We start from the raw sequence: 24,123 nt of genomic DNA, 5'->3' as shown, positions 1-24,123 counted from the left end.
TTATTATTCGTTTCAAGTATGAATTTTAAAACTTTTACTTCATTTATTTTTATAAAGATTATCCTTTATGGGAATATTGTTTAAATAATAATATTCAGATATTCTCCAACATATCGGGACTGATTTATTTTATTAAATCAACATTACTCCAAACATTCTTAAAAATGTTTTCGAGTCTTCAAAATGATTTTAAAAGTTAGAGCGGATCCCAAAACTCGTTTTCAAATTGAAGATCTTCCTATCGAAGGGGACTTGAATACTCGCTCAAAAATCTGAGGGATCCGGCTCTGTGGTGTATTTTATATTCGCAACGAGGTTGCTGTTTTGAGAAAACAATTTGATTACTTGCCCAACGTTCGGGAAGTAAGTCCATTGAATTGAGTCGGTATAAGCGACTGGCCGGGGTACGGTATATGAAGGTGTAAGAGGCTGGGTGACAGTCCATCCATGCGTGAGTGTCTAGGTAACAGTCTAGCACGAGGTCCTAATGCGGCCATGATAAGTGGCATTTTATACCACTTAGAACGTCTTATAATGGCTTGAATTGATGTCTTGAAATCAAGTATTTTGTGTATTTGATGCGTTTTTTAGTGTTTGTGCATTTCAGGGTATTACTTGCATTTGTGGGGAGTTTTCATCAAGAATAAGCCTTAGGATGTGCTTGGCATTGCAAGTGGGAAGATAGGAGCAGAATACAGTGAAGAACGGGAGCAAAACAGAGTATTTTCCAGACAGGTTCTGAGCGCCCGCTCAGCTCTGCTGAGCGCCCGCTCAGGAAGCTGAGCGCCCACTCAGGATTGCTGAGCGGCCGCTCAGGGGCGTAAAAAAAGATACTGATTTTTAGACTCCTAATTCTGTTGAGCTTCCAACTTCTGAGATAGCTGGGTTTTGTGGGACTCCTATATAAGTAGTTTTCAGAGACGTTTCACGTGGTGTTGAATCGTAGTATTAATCGAGGAGCAAGGAGATAAGGAAGAAGACCGTTTTAGCACATCGCAACGAAGAGGAAGCATAGTTTCTTGTCATTCTTTACTTCGTTATAACAGTGGATGCTAGTTTTCTTTACTTTGAACCTATTTACTCTTGTGACATACTCTGGTTTAATATAAGTAGTTTATTTAGTTATTCTCGTGTGTTATTATCATGTTTTCATATGAACCCATGGTGACGATGAGTTCAATCATGGGCTAATCGTGATCATGGGGTCGTAACGGATTTACTATGGAATTCTTTAGTTAGTTGTTTAATACCTTAGTGTGTGATGATTGTATGATATCTAGTATTGGTTGTGCTTATTCGTCTTATTTGCGTCGCGAATATATAAGATAGTGTGTTAATCTCTTGTGAAGCGACGGTGGATCTTGAGGTTTGGATCTTGCCATGCTAGCATAGGTTCATGTATGTGTATGCATGATTAGTGGGTAAATCTAACCATTTTACTTGCCCTGTGTAATAATAAGGAATAACTTGTGCTTAAATCGTTATGTTGTCAAGTTCTGTAGACATATAGGGTCTCAGCATAATTGATGCCTATTCAACTTCTATCTTAATTGTGGATGTCTGGTAGAATGGTATTAGTACAACGAAAGTCGGCTTTTATCAGTTTCGTGTTGTTCGATTAATGTCATCACCGTTACATGCTAAGGGTAATAATAATAACTATTGAAGGAAGTAGTAATGAAGTTATGATCTCATGTGTGTTTAATATTGTTAATTCAAGTATGAATTAAGTGTTTAATTCTCGTAGTTAATTGTAGTTAATAATTAGTTAATCAAATCTAAGTGTTATTGTCTTGACCTTGAGAAGTAATTATACATTGGTGAGTAAGTGTTAATTGAACATAATTAGTCTGAGTCTCTGTGGGAACGAACTAGAAAGTATTCTATATTACTTGCGAACATGTATACTTGCATGTATTATTAGCGTGTGTTTTTGCCCTAACAAGTTTTTGGCGCCGCTGCTGGGGACTCGGCGTATTTGTTTATTTTATGTACTTACCATCAGTGTTCATTAGGACTCATTGATTAAGACTTGTTACTTATTGTTTCCGGTTGTGTTTTAGGTACCTTAGCGAGCGTTTATGCAAACACATTCTCGTACTCGCAAGAGGACTTTAGATACGGCTGAGGAGACAGACGAAGTTCTTGGTATTCCGGAGAAGATAGATTTTGAAGATTCGAATACAAAGAGTAAGCATAAAGAACCAGTAATCATGGATGATTGTATAGTTCCGGCAGATCCAGCTCTTATGGACTTTTCTCGTCCTAGAATTGATGACATTCAGTCAAGCATCCTTCACCCGGCTATTCAGGCTAACACTTTTGAAATCAAGCCGGGTACTATTCAGATGGTGCAGAATTCTGTTTCTTTTGGAGGTGCTGCTACTGAAGACCCCAACATGCACATCAGGAATTTTGTCGAGATCTATAGTACTTTCAAATACAATGGTGTGACTGATGAGGCTATCAAGCTGAGGCTTTTCCCATTCTCTCTGAGGGATAAAGCTAAAGACTGGTTAAGTTCTGGTACGATCTTGCGCAAAAGTTTCTGGTAAAGTTCTATCCAATGGCGAATACTGCAACTATGAGGAGTGCTCTTACTCAGTTTGCGCAGCAGCCTACAGAATCTATGTGTGAAGCTTGGGAGCGCTACAAGGAAATGTTGAGAAAGTGTCCACATCATGGTATGCCTGATTGGATGTTGATCACTGGTTTCTATAATGGTTTGGGGGCCCAATCTTGGCCTATGCTCGATGCAGCAACTGGAGGCGCCTTGTGGGCCAAAAGCTATACCGAGGCTTATAATCTTATTGAGATTATGGCTGCAAATGAGCATCAAAACCCAACTCAAAGGTTGATGCCTGGGAAGGTAGCAGGTATTCTGGAAGTTGATGCAGCTACAGCTATTACAGCGCAGCTCCAAGCGCTGTCTTTGAAGGTTGATTCTTTAGCCACCTATGGAGTCAATCAGATAGATATGGTCTGTGAGCTTTGTGCAGGTTCTCATTCTACGGATCAGTGTTCCCTTGTTAATGAATCTGTTCAGTATGTAAACAATTATCAGCGACCGCAGCAGCCTATGCCAGCTACTTATCATCCTAACAACAGAAATCATCCAAATTTTAGCTGGAGTAATAATCAGAATGCTATTTAGAAACCATATCAGCAAGGCGTAAGTAAACAGTTTAATCCACCTGGATTCCAGCAACCACAACATTATGCTCAAAGGCAATCATATCCTCAACAAGGATGTGATGCTCCACCTTTTAGTGCTGATTTTGAGGAACTTAAGATGTTGTGCGAAAGTTAGGATGTTTCTATCAAGACCTTGGAAAATCAAATCGGTCAAATAGCCAATGTGGTGCTCAATCGTCAACTTGGCATACTTCCCAGTGATACTGAAGTGCCAGGCAGAAAGGAAGCTAAAAAGCAAGTCAAGGCTATTACCTTAAGGTCTGGAAAAGTTGCTGATGCTGAAAAAGCAAAAGATAGAGAAGCTGAAGTTGGTGATGAAGAAGCTAAGCAAAAGGAGAAAGCGGCAGAACCAAGGAAGACTACTGTTGAACGCACTCTGCCTGAGGGTAATACAGGGGATAAACAGCTCTATCCTCCACCACCTTTCCCTAAGAGATTACAACAACAAAAGCTGGATAAGCAGTTTAATAAATTTCTGGAGGTGTTCAAGAAACTTCACATCAACATACCTTTCGCTGAGGCTCTGGAGCAAATTCCTAGTTATGAGAAATTTATGAAGAGTATTGTAATAACCCCAATTTTTAGAAAATTTTGAAACACGGATGAATAGTAACCTTTGCTGATGATGATGATTAAGGAAAATTATCAGACCACGCTATATAGGAGTACTGTTATGGAATTTCTAAGATCGTATTAGTACTCCATAAAGTAAATAAGTGTATGTAAAGATCGTCAGAATCCAAATCCGAACACTTTGATTTTTCCCCAAAAATCCACCAGATACCGAAAGAATTGTGTATAATGTGACAGGATAAAAAGGATTTAAATTCAAAGATTTTAAGAGGGGATCATAAAAAGGAATATAAAATATTGAGAAAGGTTTAGGGGAACCCAAGTAATAAGATCCCGGATATTATCCCTCAAACGACGAACGAGAACAAAAGTTAAGCTAACCGTAAAACAAATAAGTGACCAAGAGACAAGCTTGTACAAGAAGCCAACGATTGTGATATTATCAAACCACAAGGAAGAGACATGTGGCAATTGGATGACATAAGAATGATGACCTAAGCATGACAAAAAGAAGTGTGTTGTTGGTTGATTGTGAGCCATTCATTTTTTACCATGGTAAATCCTTAAAATTAGCCAAGCCATAAACAAAGAAACAAAACAAAAAAATCATAACACAAACTTGACTTTTCATTTTAAAGAAGCAAGCTCTCGGCCAAAACCAGAGCAGCAACTTCAAACTACCATATCTCCTTCAATACTCACTCAAATAGTATGTTCTATAGCTCTTTGGAAAGGTATTAAGATGGCCTACAACTCTTGTTCACATCTCATCCAAATAAGCATGGTAAGACCCTCATTTTGACAGTTCTATCAATCTGACTTTTAGAAACTTCAAAACCTAACTTTGTGTTATTGATTTCTTTGGAAAGATCAAGCTTGTAGGAGGTTAGATTAAGGCTCCCTAAGGCTTCCTAGCAACTTAACACCTACCAAGGAAGGTATCAACTTCAAACCCTAGCTTTGATTTTATGATTCCATTAAGTTTTATTGAAGCATTGTTAGTATTAAGGCTTGATCTTTGATTATAAGTAGTTTTGGTGGATTTGTATTGGTTTTGAATATTGGGTCTTTGATTAGTTGGATAAATTGGTAAAACTTGGAGTTGGGGACTGAGTTTGTAGTATGATGATTGAATATTGTTGTATTGGTGGTTGTGAGTGAATTGATGATAATTTAGAGTGTTAATTAAATTGGAAATCGCGTAAACATAAACGTCATAATGCCCAATTTTCCTTAACTATTCTGTTCTTAACTTTAGGACCCGTGAACTCACTGAAAGATTCTAACTGTTGCCATGTTTAGATAGTTCATGTTACGAGCTTCATTTTGATATGTGGTTCTCTTCAATCCAATGTACGGTTTAGGAGAAACGACCGTTTTAAGTAACGGCATTTCGCGAACGAACCATTACCCCTCACCTTACTTTAAAACCTTGGTTAAGGCCCTTAAATGACTAATTGAAGTATGAAACAATTATGTAAAGTCGGTTAGGCAGTTGGTAGAGGACTGGCAAAAGAATCGCCTTAAAACCCTTAATGGTTAATTTATTAAAAATGGTGGAACTGAGGGTACTCGAGCGACTTAAGTGAATCGTTAAGCGCAAAAGCGAACGTTAGGGTCTAATTGGTTAAAGTATAGATTCATAAGCGACTTTGGTTTAATTCCAACTTATATGTTGTTTATAGGTTACCAGACTCGTCCCAAGCTTTTATCACCCCCAGTCGCTCAGAAAAGTTTTCTACCCGTTATACTGTTGTTGTGATGTAAATATATGTATATGCATTATCTTGTGATAAGTGCATGATTGTTATTAGCAAATTTGGCGATATATTGGAGCATGCTGATATGGTATATATGCATGTCTATTTCGTAATCTTGATATCTAATTGTTGATTCAATTGCTTATAAGTTGCATAATACCTATGCTAGAGATAAGCAGTAGTTGCGTATACCCTTAGTATAGGGGACCCAAAGGTGAACATATTTTCTAAACCAGGAGACGATGTTCTCGAGTATATTATATATATATATATATTTATATATATATAAATAGTTTTCAAAACTATTATTCGAATAAGGTTTATTCGATAACTTTATTTCACTTAATGAATATTATTTTGAATATTCATTCGAGGACTTATGACTCCGCTTATTTTATTTAATGAATATTGTTTTGAATATTCATTCGAGGACTTATGACTCCGCTTATTTTATTAAATAATATTCTTTATTTTATTAAAGAATAACATTTCGATAATCAAACTTATTTTCGATTATTCAAATAAAGATCGTACTTTCGTATAAGTATATCTTTGGTTATTTATTATTCATTTCAAGTATGAGTTTTAAAAATTCTACTTCAATTATTTTTATAAAGATTATTCTTTATGGGAATATTATTTAAATAATAATATTCAGATATTTTCTAATATATTGGGATTGATTTATTTTATTAAATCAGCATTACTCCAAACATTCTTAAAAATGTTTTCGAGTCTTCAAAATGATTTTTAAAGGTTAGGGCGGATCCCAAAACTCATTTTTATATTTAAGATCCTCCTTTCGAAGGGGATTTAAATACTCGCTCAAAACCTGAGGGGCCCGGCTCTGTGGTGTGTTTTATATTCGCAACAAGGTTGCTGTTTTGAGAAAAGAGTTTTTGATTACTTACCCAACACTCGGGAAGTAAAATTCTTAGAACAAGTAAATTCATTAACAGACACCGCCTGGGAAATATCGGTGAGTTTTCCTTTCCAACTAGATACGACTTCTTGGTGAAGCCGTATCAACAAGTTTCTACTTGGGGAAATGGGGGACAAGCTTTACGTTTCAGAGTCATGGATTTCATCTGAACTAGGAGTGGCGTAAGTGGTCGAGTGTCGTCGGCCCAGCCTTATTATATTGGCCTAAATGGCCTGGAAGTTCCGCTAAGACGGTCCATTCCTTAGGAGTCCAGGGTTCGGTTGACAAGTAAATCCGACTGTTCTCCTCTACATGTAGAAAATGGTGGGGTTGCAATACTGCGACTGATCATCGTGAGTGGTCTTCCTGGAATACCTATGCTAGAGATAAGCAGTAGTTGCGTATACCCTTAGTATAGGGGACCCAAAGGTGAACATATTTTCTAAACCGGGAGACGATGTTCCCGAGTATATTATATATATATATATATTTATATATATAAATAGTTTTCAAAACTATTATTCGAATAAGATTTATTCGATAACTTTATTTCACTTAATGAATATTATTTTGAATATTCATTCGAGGACTTATGACTCCACTTATTTTATTTAATGAATATTATTTTGAATATTCATTCGAGGACTTATGACTCCGCTTATTTTATTAAATAATATTATTTATTTTATTAAAGAATAATATTTCGATAATCAAACTTATTTTCGATTATTCAAATAAAGATCGTACTTTCGTATAAGTATATCTTTGGTTATTTATTATTCATTTCAAGTATGAGTTTTAAAACTTCTACTTCAATTATTTTTATAAATATTATTCTTTATGGGAATATTATTTAAATAATAATATTCAGATATTTTCTAATATATTGGGACTAATTTATTTTATTAAATCAGCATTACTCCAAACATTCTTAAAAATATTTTCGAGTCTTCAAAATAATTTTTAAAGGTTAGGGCGGATCCCAAAACTCATTTTTTTATATTTAAGATCTTCCTTTCGAAGGGGATTTAAATACTCACTCAAAACCTGAGAGATCCGGCTCTGTGGTGTATTTTATATTCGCAACAAGGTTGCTGTTTTGATAAAAGAGTTTTTGATTACTTACCCAACACTCGGGAAGTAAAATTCTTGGAACAAGTTAATCCATTAACAGGCACCGCCTTGGAAATATCGGCGAGTTTTGCTTTCCAACTAGATACGACTTCTTGGTGGAGCCGTATCAACAAGTTTCTACTTGGGGAAAGGGGGATGAGCTTTACGTTTCAGAGTCATGGGTTTCATCTTAACTAGGAGTGGCGTAAGTGGTCGAGTGGCGCCGGCCCAGCCTTATTATATTGGCCCAAATGGCCTGGAAGTTCCGCTAAGACGGTCCATTCCTTAGGAGTCCAGGGTTCGGTTGACAAGTAAATCCGACTGTTCTCCTCTACATGTAGAAAATGGTGGGGTTGCACTACTACGACTGATCATCGTGAGTGGTCTTCCTGGCGCGGCAAACTCCCGTAATGAGTTCATCATCCAATTGGATATTTCTGCAACACTACCCAGAGCACTTCGATAGAAAGGCTACGGTTGGGCGATTGTTGAGTGTTGTTGGCAGGGTCGAGTTTTCAAAATGATGTTTTCATCAGATGAAGTATCTCGTAACTTCATTTCATTTTGAGGATATTTCAAAGATTGAGTCTATTCAAGTCTTTTCTTGTAGTCTCATCTATGTGATGAACTTTTGAAACTGATGATACCTTGAACGGTGGTAGTTCAAGTAGTATCCGGAAAAGATATAAGTATATTGGAGTATCTTGTAACTTCATCTTTTCAACTTATATCTGGTTAATGATTATCTTATGCATGACAAAGATTTTCACAAAAATGTTGAGACAAGGTTAGATATATGAGATCACCTTGCAACGATATTTTTATACAGTTATCAACTGGAACTCTGTGTATATTATGCATGGAAGAGGACTTCCAAGATTTTGAAAAGTATATATACATATATACTGAATATTTTGTGACTTGGTCACGATAAGATATCAAACTTGGTTCATTTTTTTACTTGACCAAGACTTTCATGAGTACTATGAGAATGCTCATATATTGTTAATCATTATACATATTATTTCGGTGAGCTTGTTGCTCACCCTTGGTTTCTTCTTTCATCATACAACATCAGATAGACAAGATGAATAGGACCAAACTCCCAATTTGTGAGCGGTTAGGAAATGTTCCGCAGTTTCCTATAGGCATTGATGTCACTATAGCTGAGGTAGGAACTACCAATAGGCTAGGCTTTCAACTTTTGATGTACCAGACTTATGTATCTTTATGAATTGTAATAAAGGAAAAGAAATGTAAATTTATTCATAAACCCTTTTAAGGTGTAATGGCATATAATTATGGAATAAAATGACTCGTGTTATTTTTAGATATTCATCTCTGAGACTATAACTTGTGGTGTGTGTGTTTATTGTGGGGTCACAGTACGGAGTAGTTGATTGTTTATTAAGATTGGGTGTTATTAAGGGAAATGGAACTCGTGACAACCCGGATCCCCGACCCCGGATTTGGGGGTGTTACAGTGACGGCTCCTATGTTGGCGTTGCCGGATGGAAAAGGAGATTTTGTGATTTGTAGTGACGCTTCGCATAAGTAATTAGGGTGCTTCTTATACAGCACAGCAAGGTAATCGCGTACGCGTCAAAACATCTAAGGGAATATAAAATTTGATATCCTCACCCATGATATTGGGCTCACGGCAATAGTTTTGCCCTAAAGATTGAAGGCACTACTTGTATGGATAGGAGTGCGAGATTTACACAAACCATAAGAGCTTAAGTATATTTCCACGCAGAAAGAGCTCAACATGCGCCAGAGGAGGTGGTTAGAGCTAATCAAGGATTACGATTATGAGATTCTTTATCATCCAGGGAAAGCCAAAATGGTGGCTAATGCCCTTAGTATAAAGGAGAGACTCAAGATGAAAATGTCTTTGGGAGAGTTGATAAGAGATTTTGAGAAAATGGAAATATAAGTGAAGGTAACCGGAGCCGGTACCGAAATGCTGTTTGAGATTGCAATACAGCCCGAATTATCGAAAAAGATCATATTGTGCCAAGAAAAAGTGATAAATGAAGGCAGAGAGTCAATGACTGGAGAAGACATTAATACCAAGAAAGATGATAAGGGAATAATGAGGTATTCCTATAGAATTTGGGTTCCAAACGTTTAAGAGCGTAAGGACTGGATCTTAGATGAAATCCATAGCTCGAGGAATAAGATTTAGGGCAAACCCCGAAGGTGATAGTCAGGGAGGTTGCCATTAAGAAAGAAGGAGCCCATAACATAATGAAGTGGAAAACAAGGATTTCTAACGTATAAGATAACCCCAAGTATGGGAGAAGGATGAAACATTTCATACTAAGGAAATAGAAAGTCGAGTAAGGAAAGGAGACCCGATACGGTACTCCTATACGGCAATTTATGGACCTATCTAAAAAGAACTTAGACTATTATCCCCAACCACCACCCTGAGGAGACAGTGCGGTGGGAAATTCTTTCAGGACCTTTAAGTCGCTAAGCTCTCAGAGTTCCAAGGAACAAGCAAACCCAGTAGAGGCGAGAGCCTGGCTAAAGGAAATATAGGAATCAATTGAGATTCTAAATGATGGACGAGTCACAAAATTCTATTTTTATCACTTACCCTCCTAAGAGAGAGGCCACCCGCTTGTGAAAGACCAAGAAAGGCATGGAGCCAGATATTATAATAAACTGATTAAAGTTCAGTCAATTGTTTCGGGATAGTACTTCCCAAGGTTATGGAAATAGTGTAGAAGCTTTAGAGCCGAAACAAAGGCGGACGAGTATGATAAATTATGAATCTAAGATTGTAAAAGTTGTCAAGATTTGTTCTGAGGACTAGAATCCCATAACGACGTGATGTTTGAAGTCAATGATTAGTGGGTTCGTGAAATGATTGCAAGAGAGAGGTAGATAAAAAAAAGAAACTGAAGTAGAAAGGAATATAAAGGCAATAGAGTTGGAGGAATGATAAGGGAGTTAGATACGAGGAAACCCTAAAGACTCGTAGCAATAGAAATAGAAAAGTATGTAATCGTCAGGATGAGAGTGATTCACCATGAGTTAAAGCTGATGGATGAAGGCATGAAAGATACATATATTTTATCCCCTTTAAGTTAGGAGGATTCGAGGAAACCTTGAGATAGTCCGAAGGATAAACAAGGAGACACGGATAAACTGAGGAGACAAGAAAGTAAGAAATTAGGAAAATTTGATGAAGGAAGTGACCTTCAAAAATGTGAAGTGAAAGACCGGTGGCTTGATACCCATAAAAGGAGACGCCAGGTATGAAAGATATCCCAACATTGAGATGACTGTTGAGATTAACAACAAAAGTAAATAAGGATTTATTAAGAAGAAGTTCATGTTGAACACGACCAATATCTTCTAGAACATCCCTGTTATCATTACTAAATCAGGCAAGAAAAGCGGATAACCGTTGTTATCTTTTGGAGGCCATATTGATTGACCTCATTTTGAATACAGATGTTATTGTGAAATTAGACATATACTATCGAGATGGGAATGATTGAATAAGACACCCTTATCAGGGATACATGACTTGATTTATCTATGGAAGGATGCAAGTACCTTTTTGAAAAAAAGTGGAATTAAGGATGAAACCTCGATAACTTGAGATGAACCATAGAGGAATGCATAAAGGTGGGCATTTCACCCTTAATAGGGACATTATGAGTTGGGTAGTATGGAACGAAGGACTAAGGTAACAACAACCTTTAAAGATCAGTAGAGAAATTTTTAAGAAGTACTTAAACAATGGTTCTAGTAGTAGTAAATGGTATCTTGATACGCCCTATACCTAGGGAGTGCCGGATGAAGAATTTAAGGATAACCTTAGAGGATTTACAAGGAAAAAGGTAATATTCAAAGTTCTCAAGAATATAAATTTTGATAAGGAAATATGACATAATTATAATAATTCCAGGTGGGCACGTGTTGAACCATAAGAAAGTATAGATCGACCCAATGAAGGTCGAGATTGGTGAAAACGAGAAGGACCCAAGATAAGAGACGTCCTAAGTATGATCGAGAGTCAGTCGTGACAATGTTCACATCTAAAGACTAAGGCAATGACTCATGGAAAAAAAATGGTGATTTTTTTTCTCACCAGGACTTAAGAGAAGCATTTTCACATAAGCAGTGATCGATATGAGGTAGAAAATTTAGTGGGAGGTGGTTAAAATGACATTGATTGTAAGGAAATTTTACTATCAGGAAAGGCCAAAGAGGTAGCCAACACTTTAAGTGTAAGAGGATAATTATCGGCGCTCGTGCCAGAGGAATACAGTGATGATGGTTAAAGCCGTAAAGGTTGTATTATGGTTTGGAAGATTGACATTCCTTTTGATGACTGTGCAATACCCAACTGTAATAGTAGTTTGGTAAAGGATTAATTCGTGTAATCGCCATGAGTGGGCTATCTATCTTAGAAGGTACTATCTTGAGATAACCTTTGAGATTCATGTCTTCTAATAAAGACATATGATTAAGAATGGTATTAACCTGCTATCTTTGCTTTCATTGAAACTCTTCTGAAATTTTATCTGCTTCATGTCATATGTGCGTCAAGTTCAGGAGTGTTCTTCATGAATCATGAGCGGTGATCATGTTACCTCCTTAGAAGAATTCGATACAACAGGTATGGACTCCGTATGGTTAGCTATTAAGATTCCAAGGAAAATGAATGACGACAGTAGGTCAGTGGTGGACCATAGTAATGCAGCAACGATTCTTTGAATAATGAGCCGATTACAACCGTGAGAGTTGTACTGTAATGGATGTTGAGATTGGGTACCACTAATCGGGTTGTGGTGATGTATAAATAATCATCGGTAGACTAACTAAGGCGATCATTTACCTATGATATATTTATTCCTTCTTATCGATAAAGAGTAGTATTACTATACGAAGAAGGTTACGGAATAGCAATGGATTCTAGTAACTATGATGTCTAGAATGAAATCCGAGATTCGATTTTTGCTGTCAAGGGAGTTTCAAAGGTGATTGAGTATAAGCTCGAGGAAGAGCATGGGTCCATAGAATGATGGACGGAATAGCAAAAATATTTAACCATGTGAAATGGGATGCGATAATACTGGATATTGATATAGATATATATGTTTTGTTCTCTTGTGACAAACCTCTATAGTTCAGAGGTAGATTCCAAGCCAGATCTTTTGTGGCAGTATTTTTTATATATATACAATTCTCTTCAATTCGTTCTTTTCTTTTCATTTTGTATAAGCTGAGAAGAACAACCCTTCCAGAAGGGGAGGTATTGCCGAATGACTATCTATCTGTGTGATAGAAGCCTAGTAGGATACCATTTATTGTTTAATTGCTTGTCAAGTACTAAAGGTTGGCCACCTTCTGTACTAACTATGCAATAGAACAAGTGTTCATGATCACAGTGATCTCTCAACAAATTCCTTTACTTCTATATGATTGATCAAACTTTGGAAAATAGAAATAGCTGAAAAAGGAATAGTAAACTTATGGTGGTATTCGGAATGGAAACACGTTCGTGATACTAAGGTTGACATGGTTCACTACTAGAAATATGGGATCAGACATCGGTTCAAAACCGATGTTAAAAAAAATCTGAACCGATGTCTTCGCGTGTGATGTTAAATGTCATCAACCTTTGACATCGGTTAACAGCCGATGTCTATTACAGTGCTATACATCGATTTTAAGATTAAATGTGATGTCTTTGCGATAAATTTCAGCTTATATTACAGTATTTTTAGGTGAATATGAGTATTTTAAGAGGTATTTATCCATTAAAATATGAAATCTACAAGCTCTAAAAGCCATTTATTAATTTTTTTCGAACAAACCGATGTGAAATGCTAGATCAGACATCGGTTAGATTAGTTGCCCGATGTGAAATGTTTGATCAGACATCGGTTAAATTAGCCCCCGATGTGAAATGATGGATAAGACATGGGTGTTCTCCACGAAACCAATGTTAAATCTTTTTGTTTAACATCAGCCAATTTCTCTAACCGGTGTTATTTGACTTAAAATACATTGACTTTCATTTCAGAACCGATGTTAAATGTCTATTTCAGATCGGTTTTTTAGTTCTTTTTCATTTAATATTATTTTACATGATGTCTTTTGTACATTTTTTATATCGGTTTACATTTATCATTGTGATGTAAATTTGGTCTAAATTACATGTCATCCTGGTCCTGTTTTACAACCACATGAACCGATTGCATTTACACAACCAAAATAATACCAAACAATGCAACATCCAACCAAAAATATCCAACAGAAACATAAAGCTACATTGATACCAAATTTCTTAACATACAATATTCCAACAATCAATTCCGACATTCATTGCAAGTCAAAAATAAACATCCCAACCAATAACAATAAAATAACTTAGTTATCCAGACTCTTTTAACTAAGGACTTGTCAAGAGTTTATACATGACCAAAAAAATTAAAGTAAAATGCATACTTGAATACACAAGTTCAGGAATGGGATAATCTCTTTCTTCAAGCTATCACGGATTAGTCCATATATTTTTTCAATACAAGCCGTTAAGTGCTGCTTAAACAATAGATCTGTATACTTGGCTTCCATTTTCAATTGTGTGTTTGGCTTTCCCTCAATTCCACTGTACCCACTGGAAATTTCCCTTCCCATTAAAGATGCACGAAACCCCTGTACATACAAGTAGACTTTTAAAAATAGAGTCAACACATTTATATGGTAATTTCCTACTATAAAAATTTAAGCTCTATTTTGAAAAGCTAACTTGTGCCATTCTGCCAAACAGGGTTGTAGGAGAAGTTCGATGACGCTGACGAAGAACCTGGTTCTCAGATTCGAGGTTGGACACATTCAGTTCTAGCCTGAGTACGCGCATAGACCACATAATTAGATAATTATAAAACAGGCACTGCAGGTATTTTGTTTCCTCTGAATTACAATTGTGCAACTACCTTTCAAGGGTAGTCTGTAGTTGTGCCAGTTTCAACTGGGATTCCTCTATTTCTTTAAGTCTGTCATTGCTCTCATTTTGAACTTCATTAAACATGCACAGAAACTCAGGTCTCTTTCTCAACTCTGTTATCTCTTCCTGCATGAATAGAATCTGTATTACAATAAAAAAAATAATCACATGTTTTTGCAGGACTAACAAATGTGTTCTTAATTGGACTTTATAGAAAATGGAATAACTATATAAGATATAATGCATTGTACGAGAGTCTTTAATTAAACAAACAAATTTGCCAAAGCTCATGAAAGTAGTAAAATTTTAAACTACTGCAATGATGATGGCATTTCCAGGCCTGATACTCTGCTGAAATGTTTCATTTTTATTTGCATGATTACAACTGGAATAGGCTTCTATTGCTGTACGTTTAACCAAATTATTTCTCCGAATCAAATTGTGTAGCAGTTAGCCAGTACCCTATTCCCCTTTAAAATTGCAATATATACATATTTACCTTGCACTGTTACTGTTACTTATAAGAATATATGTTAAAATGATATGATAGCATAAGAATTGCTTATATAATCGTTATAATACAACATGCAATATTGTTTCCAATGAATTAAACAAAGTTGTGGTTAGAGTCTACTGGTTCCTAAGTTGTACTAATTTTTTTTCCACTACAAATTATTTGTACAGAATTTGTATTACACGTAGAAAATTTAAATATGTTCTTATCACCTGCTCAAATTGAGAACATTGAACAATATATCACATATTTTTGCAGGACTAACAAGGTTTAGCAAATGTTGTTGCCTGGATTCAAAGAAAAACTAAATAGACATTTATGTTTATTGGAATGGTCATTTATACCAAGTGTTAAATGGATTTTATAGTATAGCCTTAAATATGACATTATCTTGTAGCCCATATAGCCAAATTATATGAATTTAAGTCCTTACTAGAAATGAAGAGATCAACTAGTGTTGAATTGCACAAGATAGGAGAGCAAAGCACATACCAAATATCAATGAAGCCATGGATTTGAAAAGCATAAAGTTGAACATTAAAACCATATTTTCAGTACAAGCAAGGCAAACGATCTAGCTGCCATAGAATGTGTAAGGATATTTAAGAACTGTCATCAGATGCTGTCAATAAGAGATGTAATCATAAATATACCGACTCGTTTTACAGAACCAAAGTTGTAGCCAGAGTCTTTACTTACCAAAGCATGTTGCAGTCGTGCATTCTCTTCTTTTAAAACCTATAGTTCTGCTTCCAGATCACATGTATGAGCCTAGCCAATCAGAAATTGTGAAAACTAACATTAGAAACAGACTTGGCTTAGCCCTTTTAAATACAGTGGTTTTAATCTAAATTATTTACAGTCATACTTTATTTTTTATGAATATTTTTTCTCACATAGAAATTAAAACATAAGTTAATTTTTCTGCAACCACTTAACTAAGTATTAAGTATCACTTGGCATCTTCAACATTTTTCATTAACGATATAATCATTTCACTTGAAACTGACCGTACCTGCCTCCTTACCCTTGACCTGGCTACAGATTCTCTGATTTTATCATACAGCACTGCTTCCTTTCCGCCACCTTCTCCAACTGGCCCCTGAGCATGTCTGCTGCAATACCATTCTTGTTAAATTTAGAGGAAACTGGACTAGCAGGTGATCTCTGCCGACATCCACCTCCACTAGTAATATTTTGCACCTTCCCACCATACAGAATTTCTCGTGGTTGACCCCTTATCTGCCTCCACCTGCGCCATCTTAGCAAACTGAGACCACACTGCCTTCTTTGTCGCCAACTCCGTATTCGCTTGCTCCATCTCTGCATCCCTCTGATTCTTATATATCTGCATTTCAGTCTTCACCCTTATCTCCTCCTTGTATCAAGAATTTATTCACTATCCATGTGGCTATTGCGGTCATAGTACTCAGAGCCACAGAGCTTGACTTGCCATTACTTACATTGCTAGATATGCTCTTGATTGTGTCCACAACAACTTCGTCTTTGATATCAATGGAAGTTAAAGAATTCTCCAGATGTTCTTTTCTCAATGCAAGTTCAGCTGTTATTATAGATTTCTCCTCCACGCATTCACGCAAAGATAATTCAAGTTTTTCTTTTTCTTCCTTGCAGCATTGAAGGCTTAATATTGCACAGTCCAAGTATAAGATTATAGTTTTGCAGGTCTCTGCATTAACCACCTAACTTTTTATTTCTAAACCAATTTACAGCTCTACCTTTCAGTAAATTAAGTGTACGACATATAAAGATAACTTAGTAAAATATTATACTACAATACCAGCATATAATCCATTGCAAATTAGACACCATTAATCTTTAATGCAATTATTTGTCAAAAAGTATAAAAAGATTAATGTTATAATTACAGATCCTACAAGTACTGTGAGCTTCAAGTTAATCAGATAGTAACTGGGATGGTTCACATACAATTTTCATCAATTTTCTGAGTAATAAACCCCACCCCTAAAACGATTGTATTGTCTGATATTTGACTTTTTAACGGAAACCATCTAAATCCAGAGAGTCGGAATTTTAGCAGTCATAGTTAGATGAACAAGGTAAAGAGCAGTATTAGTTGAGCAATAACATACAACAACAAAAAAATGAATTTGAGCCATTATATGTATAATATATAAATATTTTAGGACAAACCAAAGAGAAAGAGTGTTCCCTAGGACAGAGTTACTTCCTCTCTGTACCAAAATATATTATGTCCCTCACTTCAAATTAAATGACAAGATATTTTATCTACACAGATTGTATATCACTAATTTAAAAGTTCAATTTCACCACTTCAATAAATGAGCAACAAATAATACTATGCTAAAATCCAACTCATAAGATCCTCTCCTCACCAAGTACCTCGAAACTGCCAAAATAGAACATCATTGAACAAAATCACATAAAAAATGCTAATTGTGCTTGAGAAAAGTAAAAGAAATAAAGTTTTCCTCATCAGAGGTGGCAATTAATTGTTCTTAGATCAGGCTTTCATACTGGGTATTGATGAAAGTGAGTGTAACCTCTGCCGTTAATACATGCTCATGAATTTCTGCTAACTGACAACTCAGGCCTGTAGGACGAGAAGACTCATCTTGACAATCCTTATGCTGCACTAAAAGATTATTCTGGGACCTTTTGATATCAAGGTTAGAAGGCAATTGCCGCAAGTTTACCATTTTGGCATCCAGACTCTCAAAGCAACGCAACTTGTCCTGTACCTCATCTAATTGAGATGTAATTTCCAGAACTGTACACTCCAGTTTCTCCATCAGACCTGTTTCAACAAGCAAATTGTCATGCAGACACTTTAAACTTTCTTTCACGCTAGCAACATAAGATTCAAGCTTCACAGAGTCTTCAATCTTTTTCTCTAAAGACAATTTAAGATCTTGCTTCTCCTGTTTCAGCTCTGAAATGGTCGTCTTGCTACTTTTAAGTTCGAAAACCGCAACCTCTAATTCATCCTGGAAGCCCTTTTCAAAATTCAGTTCATTTTTCAAACAACTCACTACTTCATTCAAACTATTAAGCTCAGATGATTGCTTAGCAGATTTCTCAGTTTCAGCCTCCAGCAACATCTGTGCATCCCTCAGAGTCTTCTGGCCTAGATAAGAAAAGTACTCATATCCTGGAAAATCAACAAGCTGCTTCACATTGGCATTATAAATATGAAGACCAAACTGATCGAATTCAAGTTGAACCTTATCAAAAACATCTTGTTTAAACTACTTAGTCCCTTTAAAAATCTCCTCCATTGTCAAAGTTAGTTAAGGGTGACTTCATCTTCTTTAAGAAGTAACATAAATGTGTGTGTGATTGCAAAGAATAGTCCCTCGCATCACTAGTGGTGCGTAATCCAGTATTTAATCTACAATCTACACCTAGTTATCCAAAATTGAAACATACCATTTAAAAGAACCCGAATGGAGGCACCAGAACTCTCTTGTATCGACTTAATCGTAGATCCCTGCTTTCCAATTAGATTAGTAGCATGTGATGAAGGCACCAATAACTTAATTGAACAATATGCAACTGAAGTAGCTCCGGGTAATTTCACATCTTCATCACTCTCAGGTAGTCCATTAACACGTTTAGCAATTCAGTACTGCATCATTTCAGGCGACACCGCCGCTTCAGGTTCCTCTTTACCCAATATCAAAACCTAAATATCAGCAAAACAAAGCAATACACCTTCAACTTCATATAATTATTTTTAATAACCATATCACACCCCTATCCCTATTAGCCTAAATAAACAATAATTAAGCCCAAACAAATATAAATATACAAAAATAAAAAACATAACACCTCATTTAGTACTCAATAACTTACTAATCATTACCAGTTGTCTATGAGAAGACACGGAGATTTTTAATTTCGATAAAATTAGCACCTCACAATCACCAAATTAGAGTAAAAAATATAAGCAGTAGGTAAGCCATAAATATATATAATAGAACTATACTAGCTAAAAATGTACTTTAACATAAATGAATAAACTGAAACCCTAACACTGAAAGAGATCGGGAGAGAGACGGGGGAGAGAGAGAGAGGGGGGAGGGAGGGAGAGAGAGAAGGAGAGAGAGAGAGAGAGAGCGAGGGAGAGAGAGCTGTACATAAAAACTCAACGATATTTTTGGAATGAAACCCATGGCCCTTTCCAAGCTCTAAAGCCACTATTTAGGTCTAACCTTACCAATTTGAAGCTCGATTTGGTTCCTAATCAGGTCCAATTTCAGTGTCGATTATGTACTAGTTTCTAATTAGGGTTACGAAAGGGAGTGGCAAGAAAAGAAAGAAAGAAAAGAGAGATGAGGAAGAGTCGTGGTGTTTGAGATGAAGTTCAAGTTCGAGAGAGAGAGTTTCCATTGATGTTTGAGAGAGAGAGAGAGTCGGGCCAGCGAGCAAAGAGGGAAAGAGGGGAGATGGTTTTGGAAAGAGGGAAATGAAATCTGTAAAGGGGGAACAATTATTTTGCTAAAATTAAACGGGGGAAAAGTGTACTGGAAAGGGGGGAAAACACAAGTAAATTTTTATTTTTTTAAAAAAAGAGCATAGACAACGGTTAACAAAATTAACCGATGTCAAAGTTAAATCCATATATTTGGCCTTTTTAATTTTTGAACATAGACAACGCCTACTATGTGAAACCGATGTCAGTATTCGTATTCAACATCGCTTTTTACTAAACCGATGTTAAACATGATTTTAATATCGGGTGCATTACATGCCGATGTCTAAACACCGATGTCGTATCTACTATTTCTAGTAGTGGTTATTAAAAGGTTATAAAACTCTAGCGAGTAAAGGTATATCTAGAATAGTATTTTGTACGGAAGATAGTAACGCTTACGAACCAGAAAAGAAGGAGTATTGAGAAGCAAAAGCTATAATGCTAGAAGCTATGATGAGAGTCTGTGTAATAGACTTGAAAAAATTTGGAATGATCACTTAACGCGGATTGAGTTTTCTTACGACAATAGATCATATGTCATTATCGAGATGTCGCCTTATGAGATCCTTGAGGGAAGACAATGTCGATCTCCCTTATGTTAGGATGAAGTTGCAAAGCGCAAGATGCTCGGACCAGCAGTGGTCCAAAGGAACAGGGATATAATAGATCTAATCAGAAGACGGCTGGTAGTAGCCCAAGATGGACATGAGAAGTATGTAGAATTGACACGAAATGATAATGAATAAGAAGTAGGGGACCTAGTGCTGTTATAGGTATTCCCTTGGAAAAGATGGATGTGGTTCGGAAAGAAAGGAAAGCTAAGCCCACGAAGTGTTGGACCCTTGGAGATATTAAGACGTATTGGGAAGTTAGCATATGAGCTAGACCTACCCCCGAACCTGTAGCAAGTTCATAACGTGTTCCACGTATCAATGTTAAGGAAGTATAATTTGGATGCCAGACAAATAGGGGCACATGAGCGCATAGGCATGCAACCAGACGTAACCTATATGGAGCAACTAGAAAGGGTTATAGATCGAAAAGGAACAAGTGCTTAGGAGAAGGGTTATCAAACTAGGCAGAGTTTGATGGTAGAACCACAATGTGGGAAAATTTACTTGAGACTTAGAAAGTGCAATGCTAAGAGAGCATCCCTATTCATTTTCTATCTGATTCCGGGACGTAATTCTTTTAAGGAGGGGAGACTGTAATAACCCCAATTTTTGGAAAATTTTGAAACACGGATGAATAGTAACTTTTGCTGATGATGATGATTAAGGAAAATTATCAGACCACACTATATAGGAGTACTGTTATGGAAATTCTAATATCGTATTAGTACTCTATAAAGTAAATAAGTGTATGATCGTCAGAATCCAAATCCGAACACTTTGATTTTTTACCGAAAATCCACCAGATACCGAAAGAATTGAGTATAAGGTGACAGGATAAAAAGGATTTAAATTCATGGATTTTAAGAGGGGATCATAAAAAGGAATATAAAATATTGAGAAAGGTTTAGGGGAACCCAAGTAATAAGATCCCGGATATGATCCCTCAAACGACGAACGAGAACGAAAGTTAAGCGAACCGTAAAACAAATAAGCGACCAAAAGACAATCTTGTACAAGAAGCCAAGGATTGTGACATCATCCAACCACAAGGAAGAGACATGTGTCAATTGGATGACATAAGAATGATGACCTAAGCATGACAAAAAGAAGTGTGTTGTTGGTTGATTGTGAGCCATTCATTTTTTACCATGGTAAATCCTCAAAATTAGCCAAGCCATAAACAAAGAAACAAAACAAAAAAATCATAACACAAACTTGACTTTTCATTTTAAAGAAGCAAGCTCTCGGCCAAAACCAGAGCAGCAACTTCAAACTACTATATCTCCTTCAATACTCACTCAAATAGTATGTTCTATAGCTCTTTGGAAAGGTATTGAGATGGCCTACAACTCTTGTTCACAAGTCGCATCCAAATAAGCATGGGAAGACCCTCGTTTTGACAGTTCTTTCAATCTGACTTTTAGAAACTTCAAAACCTAGCTTTGATTTTATGATTCCATTAAGTTTTATTGAAGCATTGTTAGTATTAAGGCTTGATCTTTGATTATAAGTAGTTTTGGTGGATTTGTATTGGTTTTGAATATTGGGTCTTTGATTGGTTGGATAAATTGGTAAAAATTGGAGTTGGGGACTGAGTTTGTAGTATTATAGTTGAATATTGTTGTATTGGAGGTTGTGAGTGAATTGATGATAATTTAGAGTGTTAATTGAATTGGAAATCGCGTAAACATAAATGTCATAATGCCCGATTTTCCTTAACTGTTCTGTTCTTAACTTTAGGACCCGTCACTGAAAGATTGTAGCCTTTGCCATGTTTAGATAGTTCATGTTACGAGCTTCGTTTTGATATATGGTTCGCTTGAATCCGATGTACGGTTTAGGAGAAATGACCGTTTTAAGTAACGGCATTTCGCGAACGAACCATTACCCCTCACCTTACTTTAAAACCTTGGTTAAGGCCCTTAAATGACTAATTGGAGTATGAAACAATTATGTAAACTCGGTTAGGCAGTTGGTAGAGGACTCGCAAAAGAATCGCCTTAAAACCCTTAATGGTTAATTTATTAAAAATGGTGGAACCGAGGGTACTCGAGCGACTTAAGTGAATCGTTAAGCGCAAAAGCGAACGTTAGGGTCTAATTGGTTAAAGTATAGATTCATAAGCGATTTTGGTTTAATTCTAACTTATATGTTGTTTATAGGTTACCAGACTCGTCCCAAGCCTTTTATCACCCCCAGTCGCTCAGGAAAGTTTTCTACCCGTTATACTGTTGTTGTGATGTAAATATATGCATATGCATTATCTTGTGATAAGTGCATGATTGTTATTAGCAAATTTGGCGATATATTGGAGCATGCTGATATGGTATATATGCATGTCTGTTTCGTAATCTTGATATCTAATTGTTGATTCAATTGCTTATAAGTTGCATAATACCTATGCTAGAGATAAGCAGTAGTTGCGTATACCCTTAGTATAGGCGACCCAAAGGTGAACATATTTTCTAAAGCGGGAGACGATGTTCTCGAGTATATTATATTATATATATATATTTATATATATAAATAGTTTTCAAAACTATTATTCGAATAAGGTTTATTCGATAACTTTATTTCACTTAATGAATATTATTTTGAATATTCATTCGAGGACTTATGACTCCGCTTATTTTATTTAATGAATATTGTTTTGAATATTCATTCGAGGACTTATGACTCCGCTTATTTTATTAAATAATATTCTTTATTTTATTAAAGAATAATGTTTCGATAATCAAACTTATTTTCGATTATTCAAATAAAGATCGTACTTTCGTATAAGTATATCTTTGGTTATTTATTATTCATTTCAAGTATGAGTTTTAAAACTTCTACTTCAATTATTTTTATAAAGATTATTCTTTATGGGAATATTATTTAAATAATAATATTCAGATATTTTCTAATATATTGGGACTGATTTATTTTATTAAATCAGCATTACTCCAAGCATTCTTAAAAATGTTTTCGAGTCTTCAAAATGATTTTTAAAGATTAGGGCGGATCCCAAAACTCATTTTTATATTTAAGATCCTCCTTTCGAAGGGGATTTAAATACTCGCTCAAAACCTGAGGGATCCGGCTCTGTGGTGTGTTTTATATTCACAACAAGGTTGATGTTTTGATAAAAGAGTTTTTGATTACTTACCCAACACTCAGGAAGTAAAATTCTTAGAACAAGTTAATCCATTAACAGGCACCGCCTGGGAAATATCGGTGAGTTTTCCATTCCAACTAGATACGACTTCTTGGTGAAGCCGTATCAACAAGTTTCTACTTGGGGAAGGGGGGACAAACTTTACGTTTCAGAGTCATGGATTTCATCTGAACTAGGAGTGGCGTAAGTGGTCGAGTGGCGCCGGCCCAGCCTTATTATATTGGCCCAAATGGCCTGAAAGTTCCGCTAAGACGGTCCATTCCTTAGGAGTCCAGTGTTCGGTTGACAAGTAAATTCGACAGGTTCTCCTCTACATGTAGAAAATGGTGGGGTTGCACTACTGTGACTGATCATCGTAAGTGGTCTTCCAGGCACGGCAAACTCCCGTAATGAGTTCATCATCCAATTGGATATTTCTGCAACACTACTCAGAGCACTTCGATAGAAAGGCTACGGCTGGGCGATTGTTAAGTGTTGGCAGGGTCGAGTTTTCAAAATGATGTATTAATCAAATGAAGTATCTCGTAACTTCATTTCATTTTGATGATATTTCAAAGATTAATTCTATACAAGTTTTGTCATGTAGCTTCATCTATGGGATGAACTAATTATAACTTGAATGGTGGTAGTTCAAGTAGTATTCGGAAAAGATATAAGTATATTGGAGTATCTTGTAACTTCATCTTTTCAACTTATATCTGGTTAATGATTATCTTATGCATGACAAAGATTTTCACAAAAACGTTGAGACAAGGTTAGATATATGAGATCACCTTGCAACGATATTTTTATACAGTTATAAACTGGAACTCTGTGTAT

General features: G+C 36.0%; 1 non-coding gene across 1 annotated transcript; it reads right to left on the bottom strand.

Annotated features, from left to right (window-relative positions):
* Positions 1-2,581: 2,581 nt before the first annotated feature.
* Positions 2,582-2,688, bottom strand: LOC141688666 (small nucleolar RNA R71). The gene has a single exon (XR_012562099.1). It is a non-coding gene; the product is annotated as a small nucleolar RNA R71 (small nucleolar RNA).
* Between the last annotated feature and the right edge of the window lie 21,435 nt (positions 2,689-24,123).

Source organism: Apium graveolens, chromosome 9 (genome assembly GCF_009905375.1).
Source record: "Apium graveolens cultivar Ventura chromosome 9, ASM990537v1, whole genome shotgun sequence".
NCBI classification, from domain to species: Eukaryota; Viridiplantae; Streptophyta; class Magnoliopsida; order Apiales; family Apiaceae; genus Apium; species Apium graveolens.
The sequence above is the reverse complement of the archived record's forward strand: the minus strand, read 5'-3'. Positions and strand labels throughout refer to the sequence as shown.